Raw genomic sequence first — 15,218 nt, 5'->3', positions numbered from 1 at the left:
ATCTACATTTAATACATTGTCTGTTTTTAAAAGTAATTTCTACACCCAATGTGGGGCTTGAACTCACAACCAGGAGATGAAGAGTTGCATGTGCCGCTGACTGAGCCAGCCAGGTGTCTCTAAAACATGACCTTTTCTGTCATTGCTTCCATGAAGTTTCTTAGAATTTTCGTTGTTTCTACTGTGAGAATTGACTACTTCCTCCTTTGGGCCTCCGTTCCATCTACCTCTATTACCTGACGTGTTGCGTGTTATATTTGCTATCGTTTGTTTACATGTCTCTCTTAATAGGCTGGGTATTGTTTGAGGGCGGAGTTCATGTCTTATTTGTGTCCCCAAGGTGTGGTGCATGGAAGAAAGTTAACACAGTCCAAGGAATGAATGAAAAATCCAAATCACGGAAGATCTTCTAGCCTTGGTTTCTACTGACAGGATACTTTCGTATTTGTATTTTGGCTTCGGTTGGCGCGTCAATTGGAAGTTTCATATAAACTTTAATAAAAATGACTAATAAAGCAGAGAAATCACTTAAAATTTGACTGGAGACACTTGCAGTGTATGATTTGTAGGTATCAATATGCAGTTAATTTCAGGAAAACTTTAGTTTTACAAATTACCAAGAAATCACCTGCAAAATGCTTTTTATTCTCATTTAGGGATTTAATTCTTTATCAACAATTAAGATTTTCAAAACACTTTATTCTTATAATCTGGGATACTGGGATTTTGTCTGATTAGGATTGCTGATTAAAAGAAATCGTTCTTCTAAAGTGCTTAGCCCAAAGTTTGGCAAACAGTAAGTAACTGAATAAATATTAGCTTTGCTATTATTGGCTGATATCATACTTAGATTCCTCTCATTTATACCATGTGCTTCTTGGCATGTACTTGTTTGTCTATCCGTACGTTTGGAGTAGTGCATTGATTAGTAAAGATTCCAACTCAGAAAACGGAAGGCATCTCAGACCTTAAAATGAAGCACATAATGGGAAATTCTTGAATATTTTGTGAATCAGGTATGAAAAACATAAGGGGATTATGTATTATAAATATATTTTTCAAAATGTGGAAAAGTCACTGGAATATTATAAGAAGGCTTACTCCTATCATAAGAATCGCTTATTATGAATAATAGATCACATGCATGAAAGAAGGCGGTAGCTAGTTTTCATTTCCCCCAAAACACCTTTCCAATGGTAAATTTGAGGCAGCTGTGGTTTGCCAAAGTATAAACCAGTGAGGTCCACCGTAACTAGTATGTGTTTACAGTTTGACTCATGGAGCCTGTCAGGCTTTAATCACAGGGGAATAAGTAATCTTACTCAGACTTCATTGTTTAATCTTCCATTCACTTGTTTTCCAAGTTTGTTTCAGTCTGTGGAGAGGTTCCTCTTTGATTACAACATGTAGTCCTGATTTGTGCAATTTATCTTCATTTGCCATTTTGAGGTGGCTATGAAAATCCTATGATAAGCTCCTTATTTCCCCAATCCATGTATATAAGCCTCATTGAGCTGGATTCATCTTAAATACATTTTGAAATCACATCAGCACTTTCAGATCAGCAAGTGACTTCTTAATCAATTACTGTCTTACCATTAGATGCTATTTTAAATACACGAAAGAGAGCAGTTTCCAAATGTGAGCAGCCACTTCCAGGGAATAGTAAACCGGAGCCTTTAATGAAATGAAAGTCCCACATTTTTATTATGCTGTCATGGGATATTTGGATAACTCGTTGTAAATGAGTTCTATTTGTACAAAAGGAATTTTCTAAATCCAGTTGTCCCTATTTCAAAATATAGTTCTGGGGTGCCTGGCAGGCTCAGTCAGTAGAGCATCATGCATACAACTCTTGATCTTGGGGTAGTAGGTTCAAGCCCTACGTTGGGGGCAGAGTTCACTTAAAATATATTTTAAAAAAATATAAAGTTCTAGTCCCAGGGCAAAACTGGAAATGGAATGGCCACGTCTCTGTTGTTAAAAAAGAAAAAAGAAAAGAAGCTTACAGCAATAAACTGAACCAATAGACAGAGGAAGACAACCTCTGAGCACCCCACCCCACTGTTTTTTCCTGAACTGATCAGACAATTTACTCAACTATCTTTGTCTAGTCATTAGAAAGTCAATTCTTCACTCTAGAATTTCTTCCACTCAAGTAAACATTTTGATGCATACAATTTGGGTTAAAAAAAATCCCTCTAATAAAGATCTAGGTATATGCCTTAAATAAGGTCCCTCATTTAGGTCACAGAAATTTATTCAAAGAAAACCCAAACAGAGATAATAATAATATTAATTATCATTTATTGAGCATCTCCTCCGTGACAAAAATCTTACATACTTTAGACCTTACGGCAAATTTGTTGGATGAATTTTAGATAGGAGGAAATTTCTGCTCAGATTGGTTAAGTACCTTGCCCAAGTTTGCACAGTTGGTAAGTATGAAGGCTGATATTAAAATCCCAGCCCATCTGGTAGCAGTGCCCAAGAACATTTGTTCTTTCCTTTACAAAACAGTTGATGTAAAGTGAAATTACTTTATGGTCACTTTGTTGATTTTTCAGAAAAGATATAAGGCATGGATTCAATGGTGATAAAAATATGTCCAGTTAGAATACAATTGCATTGTCCTTTATTTGTCATCTGTTTTCCTCTTTCCCCACTTAAGATATTTGCAGAATGGGGCGCCTGGGTGGCACAGCGGTTAAGCGTCTGCCTTCGGCTCAGGGCGTGATCCCGGCGTTATGGGATCGAGCCCCACATCAGGCTCTTCCGCTATGAGCCTGCTTCTTCCTCTCTCATTCCCCCTGCTTGTGTTCCCCTCTCTCACTGGCTGTCTCTATCTCTGTCAAATAAATAAATAAAATCTTTAAAAAAAAAAAAAAGATATTTGCAGAACGATACCATGAACTAACCTACTAACTTTCCCTCTGTCCACTCCCCTCCTGCTCCCACACACCATTAACGGAAAGGAATTTCCTTTCAAATGATATAACCAAATTTATAACTCACATAGATGATTATCACACAGAAACATTTATTAACCTAAATGATGGCCACATTTCTGCCAAGATTCACCAGTTCTGAAGTTATTGCACACGTAGCAGATTTCTCAACAGTTTGGTGAAATTAGGTACCAAATTACCCGGAGGATGAATGCCAATTACCACTGGTCCTGTTGGCCAGTCTGCTCAGCTGTTCACTGAAATTTCCAGTGTCTTGAGAGAATTCAGCCAGGAGGGCCCCCCAAATCTGCACTGTGACTTTACCTACTAATAAGGGTACAAAGGCTGTGAACAGACCCAAGAGAGGTTCGTGTGGCAAGCCAAGCAGGAGTTCGCGGAGTCTCAGGTCACAGTGGCTACACTAGCTCCCATGGACAGACCAGCTTCTAAGAGCCAGACGCTGTGCTAGGAGCTGTACGCACACGATTTCATTTATTCTTCTTGGGCCAGGTTGAGTCGTCACCCCAGGGACACAGAGCCAGATTGATATGGCTGTGGGTCCTTGGGCAAGCAACAGCAAGCAACGGCAACTGTGCTTCAGTTTCTGTGTCTTGTAAGATACTTCACAGAGTCGAAGGGAGAAATGAATTCAGTTACACAAAGCCTTTAGAACAGTCTACGGTGTGGAGACAGCGCTCAGTGTCCTCAGTATAGGTTGGCCCCGTTCTGCCTGTCAGGACAGGATACACAGAGCGTGCAGAAGAACCTATCATTTCAGTCTCAAGGCCTCTTGCTACCATGTGATGACTGGCCCTTGCATGACTTATGGGGACGGTGGCGAAGCATTCTGGGGCTTCTTCCTCCTTCCAGATGGGAACGGGAACCATGCAAACCTCCGCAGCGAAGACTTAACCACAGCCAGGTGACGCCACCAGTGGTGACGACAGTGTGCACATGGAGAGCAGGAGGTGGGAGCCCTCGCACACCTGCAGCCCTTCCTGTCTCCGGCACAGTCATATCCCCTGGCACAGATCAGCTAGAGAAATCCAGATCCATTCACCCAAACCTCAAAGAGAATCACACAGCAGACTCTTCTGCCTGTTGGATGATAATTAGAATTGAGCTTCTAGTGCAAATCTTTTAAAAAATCTTATGCCGTAGGTATAATTATCCCATTTAAGAAATGAAGAAATTAAGGCCCACAGGAATTAGGTGAATTGCCTAAGGTTATTACACGGTTTATAAATGGACCACCGGGATTCCAACGGCGGTTTATGTCTTAATCCCAAACCCTTGCCATGTCCCTCTCACTATGCAGGGATTAGTGCTTCTTTGGCTCAAAGATACTGCAAACTCATTGTTTTTCCTAATCTTCTTGTTGCTATCGCTTGACCATCTCATTTTTTATCGCTGATTTTATCCAAGAGCAAGAATATGCTTTGGAATTCTTGGAGTAGCTGTTGAAATTAAATGTTCTCATTTAAGAGATTGCATTACGGATTGTCTGTGGATTGTTATTTCTCCATACTGTCTCTTTCTTCCTCCTCCCACGTCATATATTTGACATCTGATTATTAGACTCTAAGGGTTCTTGAACACGCTCATTTGTGGGAAAGTGCTAGTTAAAATTATTACAGGCAGACATTTGTGTTCTCACAGCCTTTCAATAGAGGGGAGAAAGTAACTTCTGGGTTCACGAAAAAATACACTGCAAAGGTTTTCTTAAAATTCTCCACAAGGTGTAGATAATTGGTCAATTGTAAATAGTCAAATAATTAGTCAATACAGTTACAAAATCAGGAATGGTTATTGGTTTTGCTATTTTGAGCTCTCAGCAAATTATTCACTCTGATAGCTCAAAGTCTCCGGAGCAGTCAGAGGACTTGAACAGCCTCCGCTGTCACTCTTCGGTGCTACTGAAGGGACTGAAGCTTCATACACGTAGACCTTCACCCTCCCAGCTCGGACTCGCCCCTTCCTGTAGGTCATGAACATGTTGCCTGCAGTAGGTATTTGTCAAACCTTTTCATACCATCTCGTCACTGTGATGATCAGCAAATGTGTCCTGAAAATCTTTTATATGCGCACCTTGCAGTCAGACATCAGACAGTCTGTGGTGCAGAGTCTGGTCCTTGTATACACGGGACCATAAAGGGCATGCACCACATCCAGAAGTGGTAACCTCATTCCTTAATGTTGAAATAATTTTACTTTCCTCTACTAGCAAGGATAGCAAATACCTATCTGGCTTTTATTTCCTTATGGCATATATGTATATATTTGACATATCTAGCACATTATGAAATCGGAAAGCACTGATTCCCATAACCAGTCTAATTCAGGAAGAAATCTTACAACCACCAGTCCCTGCCAACACTCCTTCCAGGGGCCACCCCCACCTCCAATTTCACGTAAATATCGAATACTCTGTAATATTTTATCTACAGGAGACACTGTTGACTTGCAGGAGTAGTAACCATATTTGCTTATTTTTTTCATGCAAGAAGCTTGAAAATGCTTCTATGCTCTACAAACAAAAAGAAAAAAATCTGGAAGAACTTACCTCTGTCATAACATCATCCATTCAAGTGATTTCAAGATGAAGACTTCTTCGTGAGAAATAAAACCTGCTGGATTTAGCATTCAGCTCTCACTTTCATTAAACAGAGTTGTCATTTTAGACCCAAGCTTTCCCTAGAGACAGTGATTCCACCAGGGGAAGCAGTATGTGAAGTTATTGCAAGAAAGTTTTTGTGTGAAATTGTGACTCCTGCCAGAAATGTCATATGTTTTAGTTAACTTCCTTCCAAGAGCTAGGAAAATTTCCCAAGCCCAGATACATACAACTGGACCGCTATTCAGAAGTCAGTAGCATGGGGCTGACAAGAAAGACTGAATTTTATACACTCCATTTGTTTCTGGAGATAAAGCCTCTATTCTATCTTCCTCAAGGTGAAAGTCCAATTCACTTTGAAAATTTTAAAGCCTTATTCCATTGGAAGGAAATGATTATGATTTCTGTCACTGTTATTGCTATTTATACCATAATAAATTTACCTAAGGAAGGTGACAGCCTCTACTGGATTCCTTCCAGAGCTCCTTAAGGAGTAAAACCATACCATGGACAACCTATGAGACATTCTGTTCTGTCTTTTCCTTCTCAGCCCTTCAGCGTGGCAAGCTATCTACCACAACACTGTTGATTAGTGACTCTGCACAGACACTGTGCAAGACTAATTAACGTTCCCCATGTTGACTCTCGGAAACTACAATGCCATGAAGTACTCTCCAGGATTATCAAGGTGAAATTAAATTACGCTCAATACAGTTTGAGAGCAATTTTACTTGTGGTTTAGAGCACCTCCACGAGGATGTTCTGAAGTTGGTTCCTACGAGCTTGTGAGTGCCAATGGTTAAATACGGAGGAATTGTGCCAGCCAGACGGTAAACCTTTGCGACCGGGCCAGTGCGAGACCCTTGATCACAGGAATTAGCTTCCGTGCTTCCCCTTCCACTTCCTCAAGGCAATAGCAATATGGATTATGGAGAGTACCTTTTTCTCCTGTGGGAAAGGTTCTCTGACCTTGCCAGCTCCCTGCCTACTCCCTCCTGGAGAGCCCGTGAACGCCACCTCCATGAGAGTAACCCATGCTCAAAACAACCTTTGCTTTGTTTACATGCTTATCTCCATACCTCAAGACCTTCAGAGGCTTGAGAGCAAAGAGGGTATCTTCTTTTTAAATCTTTACTAACTGGCATAATTCCTGGAACCTGGAAGGGGCACTAAATATTCTCAATGAGTGGAGTTTGAATAAAGTTTCGACTTTTTGAAATGGAAACAAAAAAGAATAGATTTAATATTTATTCTGATATTCTAATTCTCATCTTCTTTGATGGGAAAGGAGATCGATGCCATTGCTATGTTTTTTACATTCCTTCCTAAGCCTTGTTTACTTTGGCTTTTGTTTGGCTCTTGGGAGAGACAGAGGCAACGTTCAACTTTGAGACTTTAGACCCTCTCTGAATGACTAATTACTGACATACTGGATTTTGGCTCTATTTCATCATTTTGTGACTCAGACTAGGGGAAATTGGGGGTTAATATAATGGGGAGTGACGTGAGCCTACTATTAACAGGACAGCTAATGTTTGGGGGGCACAGAGCTAAGTTCTTTGTGTGCACAGTCTTACTCGAACCTTTCCACACCCCTGTGGAGTAGATATTATTTCACTTATTTAAGAAAGAAACGGAGGCATGAGGAGTGACTAGACCAGGGTCATCATAGGGCTAAGATTGAGCCTGGGTCTACGAGACTTTAGAGTCTGGCTTTTGAATACCATGCCAACAGGGCTTAGAGACTCGATTGTTTGAGCTGCATTAGAGAGACAGTTCTGAGGCAGAGAAGGTGATCCAGCTTTTCCGTCCATGCTGAGTGGGCCCTGTCTTAGCTCTGGCTTCCAGGGCAAAACATCATCACGGGGTGGCTTAAACAGTGGACGTTTATTTCTCCGTTCTGGAGGTTGGCAAGGCCAAGGGCAAGGAACCTGCAGATTCCGTTCCTGGCGAGGTCCACTTCCTGGCCTCTCTGTGGGCTCCCATGGCCTTTCCTGTGCGAATACAGGGGAAAGAGAGCTCCTGCTCTGCCTTCCTCTTCTTAGAAGGGCACTAATTACATCATAAGAGCACACCCTCCTGTGTCATCCGAACCTAATTATCTCCCAAAGGCCCCACCTCCAAATACCATCACATTGGAGGTGAGGGTTCAATAGATGAATTCTCTGGAATGTGCTAGACAGAACTCTAAACAAGAAAACAGCACAGCAGAGTCTGGACTCGGGCGAGGCAAGCAAAGGACCTTGGGCTCCTCATGCAAGGAGTCACCCACCCTCATGTGTCCCCTGTGAACTCGAACAACCTGCAACTCCATGAACCCATGCGCCTTGCTTGCCTCATCCCAGCCCTGCAGCACCCACCATCCTTGGCTCTTGGGGAGCTCAGTGTCTTGAAAGGGCCTGGTATCAGTATGGGTCAGAACAGGAGGGAGAAACCCCACCATAACTTGAACAGGAAAAGTTTAATATGAAAAAACTATTAAATAGCAGTTTATTGTTTCGAAACCCTTGAGGACACAGAGGAAGAGACTTGGACAAGGGAAGCCAAAGAAGTTTTGACCTTCAGGATAAGGGTGAGGACTTTGTTTTGGCCTTCAGGCTACGCCTGAGCGAGCACGACTTGCCGACTTGCCGTATTTCTTAGGCAACAGGACTCTCTGCAGCATTTCCTTTCAGATCACCCCAGGCATTTAGGCTATTTAAAAAATCTAAATAACATCTCAGTCAAGCTCACATTCCGAGGGTGAAATGTTTTAATCTGTCTTTTCCCAGAATGGCCCTTAAGTCCAGGATGGAGCGCAAACAGGCTGGGTGATGGTCGATGTATTTGGGTATTTATGGGAACCCAGAGGTTTTGGCAAAAGTACATAACATCTTTTTTTTTTTTTTAAGATTTTACTCATTTATTTGACAGAGAGAGAGTGAGCACAAGCAGGGGGAGCAGCAGGCAGAGGGGGAGGGAGAAGCAGATGCCCCCTTCCTCCCTCCCTCCCCCTCCCTGCTGAACATGGAGCCTGACACTGGACTGGATCCCAGGATCCTGGAATCATGACCTGAGCTTGAGGCAGACACTTAACTGATGAGGCCACCCAGGGGCCCCAAAAGTACATATACATCTTAAAGAAGGTTTAACTGGAATATATATCTAATTTGATATCACACGAATGGCACGGTAGAACTTGAGTGCAGGTCAAACGCAACAGCTGTTTGTGATCTCTCCTAAACTATAATAACAAAAGTGCTTTAAAAAATTCCCTTCCTTTCTCCAACTTTCAAAGTATTTAATATTTGCATAATGATTAATCTCTGGCTCCAGAGGAAATTCCCAAAGGGAGAGACAGCACAGCAGCATTCTGAACTGCAACCGCGTGGAAAAGCGGGAGGAGGGAGCGTGTCAAGTCTTCAGCTTTGGAGAGTACTCTCAGGGGAATTCTACTAACTGTGGCCATCCGTTGGTGGCCCACCATGATGCTGGGACCTGGAGAGCTAAGGGAACACAATCCCAGACGTTGGGACAGTAAGTACTAACTTGGCCGAAAGTACAGCTCCAATAAAGCCATGATAACACATCCCCTGTTTATAGAGAGGTAGACCTGGAATATTTCAAGAAAGTCTTATTCTGTGCTTTGAAAGGGCTGAATCCTTATTCTCAGAACCCCGGAATACACCCACATCAGCCCAACCAAGGCAAGCTCCGAGCATTTTCCTTCCACAGAGGGTGTTCAGATCACCTGAGTATTTGCTGTGATGTCACGGTCCCCTGGAAGCTTCTGGCTGGAGCAAGGGCAGCAGGCTTGAAGCGCATTTCTCAGCCTCGGTATTTGACCTGTAAGATGAAGGCATCCAGTGAGATGAATGGCTCCCAACCTGGCTGTAGTTTAGAATTTGCCGAATCTGGGGAACTTTCAGATAATACTCAACCCCTAAGCCCACTGTCAGGCTAATTAAATGAGGATGTTTGGCAGGTGGGCCCAGAAGGTTAGCGTTTTAAGAAACCCTCTGAGTGAGGCCAATATGTAGTCGGATTTGAGAGGCCCTTGCCCCCTAACATACAACACTGTTGGTACCTGCGTGATGCTCATCCTGTGGATGAACCTTTGTGCATACTGAAAACATCGCTTCTGTTACAACAAACTCTCATTGACTGTTAGCTGTTTGTGAACACGTGTATGCATTTGGATGGAGTTTATAGGAGAACACATGAAAATGAAAACAGCGGTCTTAGGTACAAGGATAAAGGGAATTCTTCTTTGGGGCGCCTGGGTGGCACAGCGGTTAAGCGTCTGCCTTCGGCTCAGGGTGTGATCCCGGCGTTATGGGATAGCCCCACATCAGGCTCCTCTGCTATGAACCTGCTTCTTCCTCTCCCACTCCCCCTGCTTGTGTTCCCTCTCTCGCTGGCTGTCTCTCTCTCTGTTGAATAAATAAATAAAATCTTTAAAAAAAAAAAAGGAATTCTTCTTTAAAATTTAAAAAACACCGTACTGTCTTCATAACTACAACAACAACAACAAAAAACAACAACCCTAATTACCAAACACACCCTCCCAACTCACCCTTTTTGCAATTTTGGGTCTGGGCTGTTTCCAGAAGGTTGTTGAAGACTGACCTCTGATCATAATAAAAGCATTTGTGTTCTTTGGTTAGAGCTGGGTTTCTCAAAGAACTTTCTGTCTCTCTGCCCTGAAATGTTATTTCATGAAAGAAGTTGAAACTTCTATGTGGGTACGGACATTCTCATTGTTGAGGGCCTAATGTAAGTGGTCATTCAATGTGTATTCAATTATGACCGAACGTATCTCGTGACAGTGTTCTGAAATCCAGTACTAAATGCATAGCTCATGAATCATACTCACCAACCATGGCCATCATAAATATTCATCTAATGTCTGTCTTCATTAGATGGTTATTAACATGTCAAAGCTATTCGTAGAGAAAATGGAAGTGATACATTCTACCTATATTTACTCTTATTTGAAAGGCTAATTTATTTTTAGAGTACTCTTTGATAAAAGACTTTTAATAAAGAGAAGTTTCCTTTAGAAATAGTCTTTTGTCTTCAAGCTAATAATCTTACACAAAGAAGGTTTATTAACGTTTTGCTTGTTGAATGACATCAGTCAAGTGATGGGCTATGTAAATATTCCAATTCAGAGACAACATAAAGCCCTACTCATAAAAGGTTACAATGATGCCTTCTCTACTAACAGTAGTCTGGAGTTATTTTTCTGATGAAAAGAGTCAGCAGTGGTTCGTTTCCATCCTTACCTGGTCTCCTTGGTAATCAATAACCCATCACAAGATTGTTGCATGGAGCTGGGATACAGTCTGAATAGAATAGAGCAGGGATTGGCAAACTTTGTCTTTAAAGGCCCAAAGAGTAAATATTTTCTGCTTTACTATCCAACTCAGGCTATAGCGGCAAAGCAGCCAGAGATAGTATGTAAATGAGTGTATGTGGTGGCATGCCAAAAAACCCTTTATTTAAAAAATAAAAATAAAAAACAGGTGGCGGACTGGATTTGGCTTACAGGCTATAGTTTGCCCACTGATGGAAGAGAGAAAACCCAACAGGGTGTCAAACCAGCTTTCAGGTGGCAGTGGAAGGGTGTAGGCCAGGATTGGGGATTTTAACTCAACCCAAAGAAGCCAGGCTGTGCTGGGGTTCCGGATGAACAAGTGGGTCCACCATGATAGGAAAAGTCGTGAGAATACATTGACAATTAAAGAGCGATAACAGCAATGGCTAGTGTTTGTGGAGGACTTGCTTTGTAACTTGTGTCACTTTCCATGTAATCTTTATAATAACCTGGAGGTAGATATTATTGTATTCCTGTTTTATAGATGAGGAAACTGAGACACGGAGGGGTTAATTAAATTTCCCACTGACATACAGCAAGTAAGTGGCATGGCTGAGATGTGAACCTAGACAGTCTGACTTTAAAGATTGCTCTTTTAAAAAAAAATTTTTTTTAGAGAGAGTGTATGTGCGCAGGCGCATAAGCATGGGGTGGGGGGAAGGGATGGCAGAACCATAAGCAGGCTCCACATAGGGCTCAATCTCAGGATTCTGAGATTATGACCTGAGCCGAAATCAAGAGTCCCACGCTTGACTGAGCCACCTGGGGGCCCCTAGAGACTATTCTTCTAATGATTATGCATTATTACCTCCTGCCAAGGGACACAGCAAGTCCAAAGTCATCAAAGCTGGGAGGGAAGAGTTTCTATATCAGTACTCTAGTCTTGGTTCAGGGTCTAGGGGTTCACTATGCTGAAGACAGACCAAGAATAGTGTCCCGGGGTGTATACTGTGGGAGACATTCTCCGTGGGTCTCTCATGTTTCTGTAGATTTTTTTTTTTAAGATTTTTTATTTATTTATTCGACAGAGATAGAGACAGCCAGTGAGAGAGGGAACACAAGTAGGGGGAGTGGGAGAGGAAGAAGCAGGCTCATAGCGGAAGAGCCTGATGTGGGGCTCGATCCCATAACGCCAGGATCACGCCCTGAGCCGAAGGCAGACGCTCAACCGCTGTGCCACCCAGGCGCCCCGTCTATAGATTTTTAAGCAAAGGCATTGGCAGCCTTTTCTTGGGGACTGTGTTTTCACATTGTACAGCCTCCGCACATAGAGATAGCCGCTCCCTCTGGAGCAGCGGGAAGGTTGGTTTGCTGTACTATTATCGTAAAAATCATGCCTCTCTCTGGGGCGAAGTTGGGGCAAGTTTGCTTGCAGCCCATTATGAAAGATTGGGGCTCTTCAGTGCTCTTACAAAAGATGCCTCGAAATGCCACTGAAATGTTCACCTTAAAATAATTTTGTGTTATGTGAATTTCACTCAATTGAAAAAAATCAAGTCAAAAATGAAAAGAAACAAACAAAACTTAGTGAAAAGACAGCCATATAAGAAGCAGACTCTCGCTAGACACTGAATATGCTTGTGCCTCGATCTTGGACTTCCCAGCTTCTAAAACTGAGAACTAGATTTCCATGGTTTACAAGTCACCAAGTCTATGGGATTTAGGTTATGGTAGCCTAAACAGACTAAGGCCGGAAGACCTGTGTTGAAGGCAGACAGAGGCAAGCCTCTGCGAGAACCTCCAGCTCCTGATTATGTGGCTAGCAGACTGGTCCTCCGAGAAGTTCTCAAACTGACTAAAAAGTGTTAAAGGTGTACAGCTGACCCTTTGGAATGATTTTTCAATGAACCATAGCTGTAACATAAGTATCACATCCCGGCAATTTAATATAGTGGTTCCTGAACGGAGTGGCTCATCGGAATCAATGGTATTATTAAAATAACAACAATAAAACAACAGATTCTTGAGCTCCACCTCATACGTAATGAATCAGAAATGAATCTGGGGCTCAGAAATCAATATTTTACAGTTTCCTTAGATGACTCAGGTGCACTGGGTCCCTTTCTGATGATAAAGATTGATGGGGCATGTGGGTGTTTATGTTGGTTGGGTGTCTGCCTGGGCTCAGGTCATGATCCCAGGGTCTTGGGATTGAGCTCCCTGCTCAGCGGGGAGCCTGCTTCTCCCTGTCCCTCTGCCCTTTCCCCCCGCTTGTGCTGTCTCACGTGCACTCTCTCTTGTCTCTCCAAGAAATAAATAAAATCTTAAAAAAAAAAAAAAAGGTTGAATTCGATCACAGACAAGTCCTTCTGGTTCTCTGTACCTAGCTTTCTTCAATTGTTACTCAAATAGTTAAACTCTGGAATTGTGTTGTGCAGTGACAATTAGCCACATGTGGTATTTAAAATGAAATGAATCAAAATTACATAAAATTTAAAATTCAGTTCCTCAGTTGATCAGCTACGTTTAAGGTATTTACAGCTACACGTGGCTAGCAGCTATAGCCTCATATAGTGCAGATACGATTTCCATCATCACAGAAAGTTCTATTGGCTAGAGCTGCTCTAGAATGGCTTATACCAGAAAAGAAGGAAGCTATTAAAGACTGCTGGGGTTGTACCAAAAAGACTCAGGAGTCAACATGAATAAGTCAATACCCCATTGACTAAAGATGGGATAATTTGAGCACCACTTAGAATAATCACTGCCCTGGATTGAAGTATATTAAATATATTTAAATCCATGATGCATACTTGAACTAAAATGAAATTTATTGGTGTCTCTTAGAGGATGCTAGGGAACCAAGTCATCACTTGAAAACTGGAAAATAAAGGGTTATCAAACATTTAATCAATACTTTCTGAAGGAAAGCCTGGATAAATGGAGATCGTACTGAGATGCATTATCGGAAGGCCCATTAGCAGATCCCACAGGACTGAGCACCTGTTGCCCTTCACCATGGTTAATTCAATAACGCAGGCTTCTGCTAGTTTTTCTTCCCTCTTTTACTTCCCATATCTTGCATTCTTGTCCTCTGAGAGTCCCAAAGAAATTACTGCATGCATACTTCTATCTCTGGCTCTTCTCTGGGGGATCCCAGGCTGGGACAGCATTCTAGTACAAATTCTTTTTTTTTTTTTTAAGATTTAAATCTTTAAGATTTAAATTTAAAGAGAGAGAAAGTGCTAGAAAGCGGCAGGAGGGGCAGAGGGAAAGAGAACCCTGAAGCAGACTCCCTGCTGAGTGTGGAGCCCCACGAGAGGTTCCATCCCAGGACCCTGAGATCATGACCTGAGCTGAAATCAAGAGTCCACCGCTTAACCAACTGAGCCACCCAGCTACCCCTCTAGTACAAATCCTTGAAAGAGAATTTAACTGTACCTGGCATATGGATTTGGTTGCTTGGTTATGCTTCCACTCCTGGTCCAACCTCCTGTGAGGGGCTGTCCCTCCGAGAGATGTAGGTGGGATTTCTTAAAGTAGAAGAGATGGAAGGGAGAGAGTTGTGGGAGCCAGAATGAAGTAACATTTCAGTCTAGAGCCTTGCTACTGCTGTGATCTGCTGACCCACAGCTTCCGTATCACCTGAACTTGTTAGAAGCGAGGACTCTTGGGGCCACAGCCAGGCCTACTGAACGCAAACCTGCATTTAACAAGATTCCCCAGGAGATTTGCATGTACATCAAAGTTAAGGAATTCTCCTCTAGAGGGAGTAATAATTATCCCGCTCAGAGAGATTTTTACAAGAGTTAAGATGTTGAATCCAAAGGTCAATGGGAAGCACATATAGCAGCAGGGGAGCGCCTGGTGTTGTGAGAGTGTGTGTGTGTGTTGGGGGAGGGGGAAGTGGAAGAGGAAAAGTGGGATTGAATCTATGAGAAATGCTTTAAATCCACACTAGGAAAAACATTCTATACCTATGTTATTATATTTTGCTCCATAAGCCTCAAAAAATATTCACGTGGGATGATAAAACCACCCCCCAAATCAACAGAAAACAATGTCTATGTGTGGTTGTAAACACAGAACCGGTTCTTTCTGAACAACTGTTAAATATTGAATTGAAGGCTGTGTTCGGGGTGGTGTTGTGTATCTGTGAGGGAGGCGCAACCAGCCTTGGGAATCCACCACTTCCTCCTAGCCCCTCTCCCCTGTCCCCAAACTCTGACACTCTGTTCACTGCCCCCTCTCCACGGACAAACTCTCAGCGACAGGCATGGTGCACTAGTAAATGTTTCACAACTGGCTCTCCAGAAATACATATAAAGCTCTAATTTGTAGAGTTTGCCCATTTCCA

General features: G+C 42.4%; 1 long non-coding RNA gene across 1 annotated transcript; it reads right to left on the bottom strand.

The window, feature by feature from the left end:
- Nucleotides 1–3,606: 3,606 nt before the first annotated feature.
- On the bottom strand, nt 3,607–10,287 carry LOC117802026. Its single transcript, XR_004625032.1, has 3 exons — nt 10,118–10,287; nt 9,293–9,387; nt 3,607–4,046 (listed from the first exon to the last, which is right to left on the bottom strand). It is a non-coding gene; the product is annotated as an uncharacterized LOC117802026 (long non-coding RNA).
- Nucleotides 10,288–15,218: the final 4,931 nt, after the last annotated feature.

This window comes from Ailuropoda melanoleuca, chromosome 4, assembly GCF_002007445.2.
Source record: "Ailuropoda melanoleuca isolate Jingjing chromosome 4, ASM200744v2, whole genome shotgun sequence".
In the NCBI taxonomy this organism is placed as follows: domain Eukaryota; kingdom Metazoa; phylum Chordata; class Mammalia; order Carnivora; family Ursidae; genus Ailuropoda; species Ailuropoda melanoleuca.
The sequence above is the reverse complement of the archived record's forward strand: the minus strand, read 5'-3'. Positions and strand labels throughout refer to the sequence as shown.